Below are 10626 nucleotides of genomic sequence, written 5' to 3' on the forward strand. Positions count from 1 at the left end.
AGGAACTGATGTGACAGGTTTGATACCATTTCTTTAGACTAACAATATAAACTCTCTGGATGTGAATTGAGTTCCATTGCACTTACAATCTGCTCAAGAATGCCTATTCTGGAAAACAACCGGCTTAACTCCTCCATTATTTGAATTCACACAGAATACTTCTGAATATCTACATCAATCAAAAATAGACATCCCCATAAATGGTCCATCATAGCTTATATGGATTCATTTGTCACTCCCAAGGATGCAAAGAAGCATTCTCAGGTATGCATTGCATTTGCTGACAACCATGATACTGTTTTGCCAGTTCCTCTATCTGTCTAACAACCCATAGCCACCACACAGAACTCCTAGCCAGAACTTTCATTTTTATAATTCCCAAATGACACCTCATGTAATTTTTGGAGAACACATGAGCTTTGTAGGAATAACCATCCTAGCTCCACACACAGGCAACTTTGACACTCACTTAACTGCTCTTTTTCAGCAAAGAAAGCTCAAAACAGTTGTTTGTGTGCAGGGGGGAGCATCCATTTAATGCATCATTTTAGTCAGCACTAGATGATTTTTAGTTTTGAATTGTATCATGACATTTGTAACTGGCCAGAGTTCAATTTGTGCCACATATAACATTTCAATGGTCTCTGGTTCCCCTTCAGTATCTTTACCTGCTACATCCAATGGCAAACGAGTCAAGCAATCCACATTCACATATTGGTTGGTACTTTTGAATTTAATATAATAGTGAGCACTGAAGAATATCACCTACCTCTGTAATCATGCTGCAACCATATCTGGGACTCCTTTCTTTGAGTTAAGGAATGAAACTAGAGGTTGATGATCTGCAGCCAGAGTTAATGGTTTCCCATAAAGAGATTAAGGATTTTTTTTTAACTCTCCAGAATAAGCTCAGAGCTTCTCTATCAATTTGAGAATAGTTATGTTTCACAGAATAGGAGATCTGGAAGCAAAGCAATGTGTCTTTTAATGCCATTTTCCATCACATGTGAAATTATGGTTCCTATTCCATATCAGGAAGTGTCACAAGCAAATGTTATAGAATCACAGGGCTGGAATATAGATATAGGGCAGAATGGGACCTTGAGAGGTCACCTAGTCCATCCCCCCCATGCAGAGGCAGGACCAAGTATTCTTAGACCATCCCTTACAGGTGGGTCCAACCTGTTCTTAAAAACCTCCAGTGACGGGGATTTCTCCCTGGGTAACCTGTTCCAGTACTTAACTCCTTCTTTGGCTATCCCTCGATGCGAGGATGATATTTTTGCCAAGGGGAGACATTGGTAAGTTTTTAAGTAGCTGAGGAGCCCAATTCTTGCCCCGCAGATTTTTTCCCCTAATATCTAACCTCCTTTGCTACAAATTAAGCTGATTACTTCTTGGCCTATGTTCAAAGGACATGGAAACACTTGATCACCGTCCTCTTTATAGCATTCTTTAACGTATTTGAAAACCTACCAGATACACCTCCCCTCCCCCAATGCAGTCCTCTTTTCTCAACACTAAACTTGCACAGTTTTTTTAATGTTTCCTCATAGGTCAGGTTTTCTAAACCATTTATCATTTTTGTTGCTCCTCTGGACTCTCTCCAGTTTGTCCACATCTTCCTTAAAATGTGGTGCCCAAACTGAACGCAATATTTCAGCTGAGAGCTCACACATGCTGAGTGGAGTGGAACAATGAATACACCCCAGAGTAGTATTTGCCTTTTTCACAACTGCATCATATTGTTACTTATATTCAATTTGTGATTCACTATAACGCCAAGCTCCATTCAGTAGGACTACTTTCTGGGTATCCAAGTTAGGCTGACTGGTCTATAATTTCCTGGGTCCTCTTTGTTCCCCTCTTTAAAGATAAGTATTATGTTTGCCCTTCTCAGTCCTCTGGGACTTCACCCATCCTCCATGAGGAGACAAAAATGCATTGGTGTAAGAACCCCTTTGGATGCAATACACTTCTGGGCCTCATCAAAAGTCCTGGTATGTTGCGTGGATCAACATCATTTGTTCATTGTGTCCATTTAGAGGATGTGTCACAGGTTGGCTGGCCCTTTAAGACAAGTTGGGCTGAGCCCCACCTGTGCAGATTAGATACTCCCCACCACCATCTGGTCCTGATCAACAAGGTGATTTATTTAAAAGGGCTAGAAAACTCAGATTGAGAGAGGAATCACAAAAAATGGTCAGGCTTCTGTGGGAGGCCCTGAGTGATGTTCTGCAGGAGATTGTGAGGGGAATCAGGGAAGGAGCCTGGGAGTCAGGACTCCATCTCAGAACCATAGAGAGACTGAAGGTAACCAAGAAGAGACTGGGAACCAAGCCAGAAGCTCAAGTGGGATGAAAGTACTTTTGGTTTTGTTGGGACTTTTGTTGCTCTGAAAGAGGATTGAACTCAGTGACCCAGCCAGAGGCCCTAGCCCCAAGAATGTGGGGAGAGACAGAAAATCATGGGAGGAGGAAATTGAGGCAGTGTGCCTGCAGCATCACACTGAGCCAGCAGAGGGTGCTACAGAGGAGGCACACCCTATGACAGGATGTAACACTGTTGGTATGTTAAGCAAGAAACTATGGTAATAGCTGACCATCCCCAGAAAGGAACATAATTACAAAATACTTTGTGGTTGGGGTGCTTTAAGATAGCTTCAACCTTGTCTTGTGGCTTATGCAAAACTTTATCAGCAATAATGCCACAATCGATAACTGGAAAAATTCAGATTTTAATTTGTTTGCTCCAAGACCATATCCAGGTGTCCTCACAAGTATCTTTTGGAAGTTCTCAGGGAGCTCTTCATCGCTACCTCCCATGACCAGTATATTGTCCAAGTAACACTGACTGCCAGGAATACACTTTAATACCTGTGCCATAGCTGTGGACTCATTTCCATACGATACTGTGAATTTGCCAAAATATAACTGGGTTAAAAAAATTAGATAAGTTCATGGAGGAAAGGTCCATCAATGGCTATTAGCAAATATCGTCACGGATGCAAACCCATGCTACGGGTGGCCCTAAACCTCCAACTACTAGAAGCAGGGTCTGGACGGCAGAGAATGAATGACTGGATAATTGCCCTGTTCTGTTCATTCCCTCTGAAGCATCTGGTACTGGCCACTGTTGGAAGACAGGATACTGGGCTAGGTGGACCACGATAGCCATTTTTATGGCTCACTGCCAATTAGCAGGTATGGATGCTACTCCACACATTTGCCTGCTATATTGTAATAAGCTCATGTCTGTTAATTGTGAGGTTCTTCTTGTCATTCTGCTCAGTCTCCATTTATAGGTAGGGCTTCAGCAAAGCTGATGTTGCAGAAACATTTATTTTAACTTAATTCATTAATGTTCGTAAAGTGCTGGGAAGATGGAAAGAGCATATAATCCTTCAGAATATTAATATTATGGCTTCAAATACTAAACAATATTATTGGATACAATTGTTGTCCTGTAGATATCAGTGGGACTCTATTATAGGCATTTAGAGCCAAATTCTGCCTTTAGATTAAATTACTTGACCAATATTTGGCCATATAGTAACAGAATTTGGCCCTACATGATTTTATTTGTTGTCCTCGACTGCAAAGTTATCATCTCACCAAGGGATTTTTTTAAAATCACTTTTGCCAACATTGCTTTTTTTGTAATTACAAATTTCATTCACGCTCTAAAAATGCACAGCAGCTATTTTCTCCAAGAATTGTATTAAGAAACAGACTGTTTTGCCACCTCTCTACCAGGTCACTAAGTGTGTCAGCCAATGAGAATCTCAGCATAAACAAACTATTTATTATGGTTGCTGGAGCTGGAAGCCTGTCACTGGTCACAGCTCAGCATTTTTCTAACTGTCAGAGCCAAGATTCTGCATCTTGGCCCTATCCAGATGGCCTAGAAAATGCTATCTAAAGCGCCATTTTGCTCTTATTTTATTGGCCGTGATAGCTGTGTAGCCACTGAAAATCCAGCTAACTACTTCTTCCTTCACGAATAGTTAAAGGCTGAGCAGAAACTTGCATAAAACCAGGCAACACTTCATACAACTCCCATTTCAAACTAAGCTCATCTTGCACTAACATCAGATGAGGAAATCCAACCTTCCACCCAATCAAGACTTCACATCAATTAAGTGAACAGCAGGGTTAGCACATTTCTTAATTATAATTACAAACACACTGTAGTTTTTCTAGTGATGAAAGCTCATCCCATCTCATCAGGTTAAATCATCTTTGGGTTTTTTGATGAACTAAGTAAATGCAATGGGATGTCAGCAGCACCTCATGCTGCTTTATATAAGATGCAATGCTGGTAGTATATTTGGGGCTTTTGGTCTCTAGGCTGGAAATACATAGGCGTAATGCACATAGCCAAGAGTTAATGCTCCAGGGCAGATTAGCAATAGTGTCACTCTCTTATAGAATTCTTTCCTTGTTCTCTTTAAGAGTCTGACACCAGTTTCAGGGCAACTGCTTGTCAGGCTCTTCCAGCCTCAGGCTACGGTGATGAGTTTACAGCTGGGGGCAGGGAGGGAGGGGGAGAGAGAGAGAGGGGTCAGGCTAGAAAGAAGTACTTGCTAGCAACAGTAGCCAGGAAAAAAGTACTATAAGGCCCTACAGCTCTAGCCTATAAATAAGAAACCTGCAACCGAGGGCGGCTGAAAAGCGATATGATTAATCTGAGACATTCATCTCATCTCAGTCAACTGCATTAAAAATGTAACACTGTCAAGAGACTTCATATACTTTAATACCACAGTTTGTAGCCTATGAAAATCTTAGACAGCAACAAACACTCCACACCTCAAATTTATTTCTAAATTTGTTTATCCTGATATACAGGTGATATCCATACACTGTTCAGCACACTAAAAGTGTCCATCGGATAAATTCAACTGTCAGTTACTTTCAGTACTTACCAATAATATTCTGACAAGGTGAATATAATCATTAGGACATGTATTTTAGGGGTATATTTTCTCATCTCTGTGTGGAGGATTTTCCCCTTGTCTTCCATTAGTACAAATCGGGAGCTATGTGAATACACCAATGTAGCAACTCCAAACAACCCCTTTTGATATATATCCCATTACAATCAAGAGTATCTCAAAGAGAATCTATATTACAATTCTAGTGCTTGGTTAAAAAAAAAAGTGCAATGACTGTTAAACATAATGAAAAGTAACTACTTTGTGTGTGGCGTGGTGGTTTCTTACACTTTAATAAACTTTGATAATATTGTCTATTTCAATTTTAGCTTTCAAAGTATTACAGGAACCTACTCCACATGAAAGGCCAATTTGAGCCTTAATCTGTGAAAGTCAGTGGAGTTATACTAGGGATGAATTTGGCCAGTTGAGCTAACTATCAACAACATTAGACCATTTTAAGAGGTGTAATGGGACTCCTCCTATGTGTGTAATCTTTTCAACCAAGGTCCATTGGGATTTCTTCTATGCTTGCAAGACACTGGCTAATCCTGTGGGATCATGTTTCTGTCTAATGATTGGTCCACATAGAAAATAAAATCTTACCTGTTATGGTACAGAGAATTAAGAATTATTCCATTCGCTCAAGAGGTTGGGCTGGTGCTTTTGGTACCAAAGGTCAAGAGTTTTATCCCTATTGAGGAATGTAGCATCTGTAGGATTGAAGCAATGGAGCTATTACAAAATGGTACTCCCAATAAAATCTTGTGGCCATAGAATGTTTCAGAATTTCATCTAATACAGAATATGTAATACACTGGCTAAGTATGTATGACCCTGTTTCCCTGTAGTGAGTAATTCACACAGATGACTAGGGCCTCCCACTTAGTCACAGTTAGTAGAGTCACTACTTTCGTTCAAGTGCTAGAGGCCAAAGAATCATTATCAAATTACTATTATGGGAGAGAGTATGAAAATATGATTTTGTAATGCTAGCAGGGATATGGCTATGCTAATACCTCTATTACATTTCTGAGTATACCTAGTAAGAAGTAGGGATGGAATTTACAGAGGCACTCAGCATCAACCTAACAGAGTTCCCAGTGAGGTTAGTTTATTTCCTGTACAAGCACTAGTCTGATCAATGACGAGCACTTTTGAAAATTCCACCCTCGATGTTTCCAGAAGCCAGAGCAGACTCAGATTACGCTGAATGCTTGTGCAGTTAATCAAATTTTTCCTCTTCTCTCCTGAGGACCCCCAGATCCGAGTGCTTACTGAAAGATTAAAACATTTTGCATTTTGAGCCTGACCCCACACCCCTGCACAGCCAATGAAACCTTTGCCATTGACTTCAATGAAAGTCTTCCGTCTATCCCAGCTGATAACCAGGGTCCATGTATATTTGTGTAACCACAGATTCATTGTATATTGATGGTTTTAGAAATATTTCTAGGTGAGCATGAAAACTAGAAGATATGCAAGCAGCAAGTGGGCATAAAAACAACAAGGAATCTGGTGGCACCTTAAAGACTAACAGATGTATTTGGGCATAAGCTTTCGTGGGTAAAAAACCTCACTTCGGTTTTTTACCCACAAAAGCTTATGCCCAAATACATCTGTTAGTCTTTAAGGTGCCACTAGACTCCTTGTTGTTTTTGTGGATATAGACTAACACGCTACCTCCTGACACTGGGCATAAAAAGGCTCTCAAACTATGATTAAAGAGTGAGCACTGTTTGTAGAGGCATTTTGCCCACTTTTTAACAGCTACATAATGTCTCTTTTTCTCCCTTACCTAAACTTTTTTAGAAAAGCAATCCCTCAAGTTCTTAAACTGAGATGTTAGGATCTGACACAGCATTCACTCGTATCCTGGTTGTATCAGTCACATTGTGTTTTCTGTGCTGTGACTAAATGCTACATGACTGATATCAGACTGATGGGATTAGACAATAAAAATTAGATCTTTTCCTTGAAACCATGATTGAAACCTAGGGTGAGGGTCGTATGTTTGCTTTTTAAGGAAAAAGCACTATATAAAGAAGATAGAAAGGGAACCACAGTTGAAAGCCCACATTCAAACTCTTTCTAATTTTAATGACACTTCAGTCTGAATCCAGATGCAAATTTAATCATTTGGGACAATTTCTTTTGGAAACAAGAATATTTAATCCAGCTCTAACCCATCATCTACAGATCAATATATTCTATCTACAACTGTAGAATGCAATTTACCATCTGAGCTTGACGCACCTGTTTTGATACCCAAGTCAATATTCTTAAACAGGTTCCCTAGGAAAATTAACTACTATCTGTCCGACAACTCGAAGTCTGAATGTTTATTTCCAGCAATGCCACTAAATATCAACATCCTAAAGATCTTGTCCTTAGTAAAATAGAAGAGGAAGGAATAAAAAAACTGCAGTGCAGATGTGAGGCAGAGTTTTTCCTGAATAGTTTTTCACAGGGCATAACAGTGGCCCCACAGTATGCCAACATTTTTATGGCTGACTTAGAACAACGGTTCCTCAGCTCTCATCCCCTAATGCCCCTACTCTACTTGCGCTACATTGATGACATCTTCATCATCTGGACCCATGGAAAAGAAGCCCTTGAGGAATTCTACCATGATTCCAACAATTTCCATCCCACCATCAACCTCAGCCTGGACCAGTCCACACAAGAGATCCACTTCCTGGACACTACAATGCTAATAACTGATGGTCACATAAACATCATTCTATACCAGAAACCTACTGACCACTATACTTACCTATATGCCTCCAGCTTTCATCCAGACCACACCACACGATCCATTGTCTACAGCCAAGCTCTAAGATACAACCGCATTTGCTCCAACCCCTCAGACAGAGACAAACACCTACATGATTCCTATCAAGCATTCTTACAACTACAATACCCACCTGCTGAAGTGAAGAAACAGTTTGACAGAGCCAGAAGAGTACCCAGAAGTCACCTACTACAGGACAGGCCCAACAAAGAAAGTGACAGAATGCCACTACCCATCACCTTCAGCCCCCAACTAAAAGCTCTCCAGCGCATCATGAAGGATCTACAACCTATCCTGAAGGATGATCCCACACTCTCACAGATCTTGGGAGACAGGACAGTCCTCGCATACAGACAGCCCCCCAACCTGAAGCAAATACTCACCAGCAACCACACACCACACAACAAAAACACTAACCCAGGAACCTATCCTTGCAACAAAGCCCGTTGCCAACTCTGTCCACATATCTATTCAGGGACACCATCATAGAAGCTAAACACATCAGTCACACTATCAGAGGCTCGTTCACCTGTGCATCTACCAATATATGCCATCACCTGCCAGCAATGCCCCTCTGCCCTGTACATTGGCCAAACCAGACAGTCTCTACACAAAAGAATAAATGGACACAAATCAGACATCAAGAATTATAACATTCAAAAACCAGTCGGAAAACACTTCAACCTCCCTGGTCACTTGATTACAGACCTCAAAGTCACAATACTCCAAGAAAAAAAATTCAAAAACAGACTCTAACGAGAAGCTGCAGAATTGGAATTAATTTTCAAACTGGACACCATTAAATTTGGCTTGAATAAAGACTGAGTGGATGGGTCATTACACAAAGTAAAACCTATTTCCCTATGCTAATTTCCCCCCCTACTGTTACTCATACCTTGTCAACTGTTGGAAATGGGCCATCCTGATTATCACTACAAAAGTTTTTTTTCTCCTGCTGATAATAGCCCACCTTAAATGATTACTCTCATTATAATTAGTTTGGCAATACCTCTACGTATATATATCTTTCTACTGTATTTTCTACTGCATGTATCCGATGAAGTGGGTTTTAGCCCCGAAATTTGTTAGTCTCTAAGCTGTCACAATTATTCCTCGTTCTTATTCCCAAGCTTGTTTCTTAACTGTCAAGTGAATATAAATTGTCCCAGTACAATGGACCGCACAGTAAGTGCTTAGGCAAATTACCCCATCTACAGATGCTGGAGGCATTGTGCCTCAGTACAGCATAATGCCTCCAGGAGAAAGGAGAGATGCAGCTTCTGCACTGCCATGGGATTGGGTGCAGAATGCAACCTCCACCAGCATGGAGCCAACTCTGCTTTCTGGTGCAGGGGCAAAGGTACAATCAGAAACTGGTTCCCACTGGAGAACCTACTGCTGATAGAAGTGCTAGAATCAAACACACCTTGCACAGCAAGTGTTACCATTGCTACTGGCCCTTAAGTGGATGCTTAAGGAAAGGAAATTCTCAGCTCCTCATGCCCTGCAGGAGCAATTCAGAATATGGCCCTTATGCTCTGTAGAGCCATTTGAAGTTGAAGTGTCAAATAAGCGCTATTATTAATAATAATAATGCAATTAAATTGATTCATTTTGCAGTGATCTGTTTAAAGGAAGTGACTGGGATGTCATTGAATCATGCTGTCCAAAGACAATTGAACCAGGCCAGGCCACGTTGAGTAATTTAGCTTACTAGACCTCTTTTTGTTTAGTGGATAATGCTAAACTAAGTTTATTGAATAACTGGGTTCAAATCTGAGAACTCTGAAAAGTCAGCATAAGCATCTTGTACTTAATAAACCAAGGCTGTCCACAGGGACCAGGTCATAAAGAGGTCATCTACTGCTAGCTTTCAAGATATTATAGGTCAGCCCTTCCTAGAATTAAAAAAAAAATGGGTTAATTGTTTGTAACACAGAACACAATTTTTCAATCTATAAACTGGATAGATTTACCACAATCCTTGATCAGCAGCAGTAATGGGTGGTTCAGTGATCAACAGGTGCTGCTTTATATTGATGGCAACTGCAGTTAAAATCATTTATGATTGGATTAGATCTGATGGTTGATTAGAGTGAAATTTTTTTATATACTCTATTGGTTGAAGTTTTAGGAATAAATAATATATTAGTAGGAGTCATAACAGGTCCATAAACTACTCAGAAATGGGGTGGGGAGAGCTAATATTATTCACAATAAATAATCCAACAAACTCTGTCTTTCAGAATATGTCTAGACTGCAAAAAATGGTGTATTTTGAACTCCAGTTAGCTAACTTTAATTAGCTAGCAATGAAGATACAGTTTTTAACTCAGTTTAGCAGCTCAAGTTAAATCCCGTAGGGGAGCTGGGGTTTAACTTGAGCTGTTAACCCAAATCAAAAGCCCAGTTGTCATGTCTTCATTGATACTTTAACCAAGGTAAGAACACTGGGGAAGGAGGGTTGTTTGCTTTGCAGTGAAGTCATACCCAAAGTACCTGATTGATCCCACAGGTCAGAGAACTAGACCCTGGGTGAAAGGAAAGAGGCTCACGTCCATGATGTCTCGTCACAATGAAGTGAATTTAATGCAAGAGATTGCCCCCAAAAGTGGGGGTGCAGGTGAAATTTTGTAACAGTAAGTACCGATTTTACTATCTGGCTCTAGTGGTTTTCCCCAATATAATCCCACCCACATTCCTTGATACAGGCCTCACAGCACAGTTATCCTCTGGTAAGTGTTCTGAATACACAGTATACCCAGCAGGTGCTGAACAACACCAGATCCTTGAGAGAGAGAGAGCCCCTCCAAATGGCCACAACAGTTCTAGGTGTCTGACAAAACAAAAGCCTAAATTTATCATGTTCATTGTTGTCTGTCATCTTCTTACATTT

At 40.5% G+C, this 10626-nt stretch overlaps 1 protein-coding gene across 1 annotated transcript in view; it reads right to left on the reverse strand.

Annotated features, from left to right (window-relative positions):
- FSTL4 (follistatin like 4) overlaps positions 1-802 on the reverse strand; it is a 540889-nt gene extending 540087 nt beyond the window's left edge. Inside the window, exon 1 of the mRNA XM_042850015.2 lies at positions 770-802. The gene's annotated coding sequence lies outside the window, so the exon portion shown is untranslated. The remainder of the gene's footprint in view (positions 1-769) is intronic.
- Between the last annotated feature and the right edge of the window lie 9824 nt (positions 803-10626).

The sequence above is a fragment of the Chrysemys picta genome, chromosome 8 (genome assembly GCF_011386835.1).
Source record: "Chrysemys picta bellii isolate R12L10 chromosome 8, ASM1138683v2, whole genome shotgun sequence".
NCBI lineage: Eukaryota > Metazoa > Chordata > Testudines > Emydidae > Chrysemys > Chrysemys picta.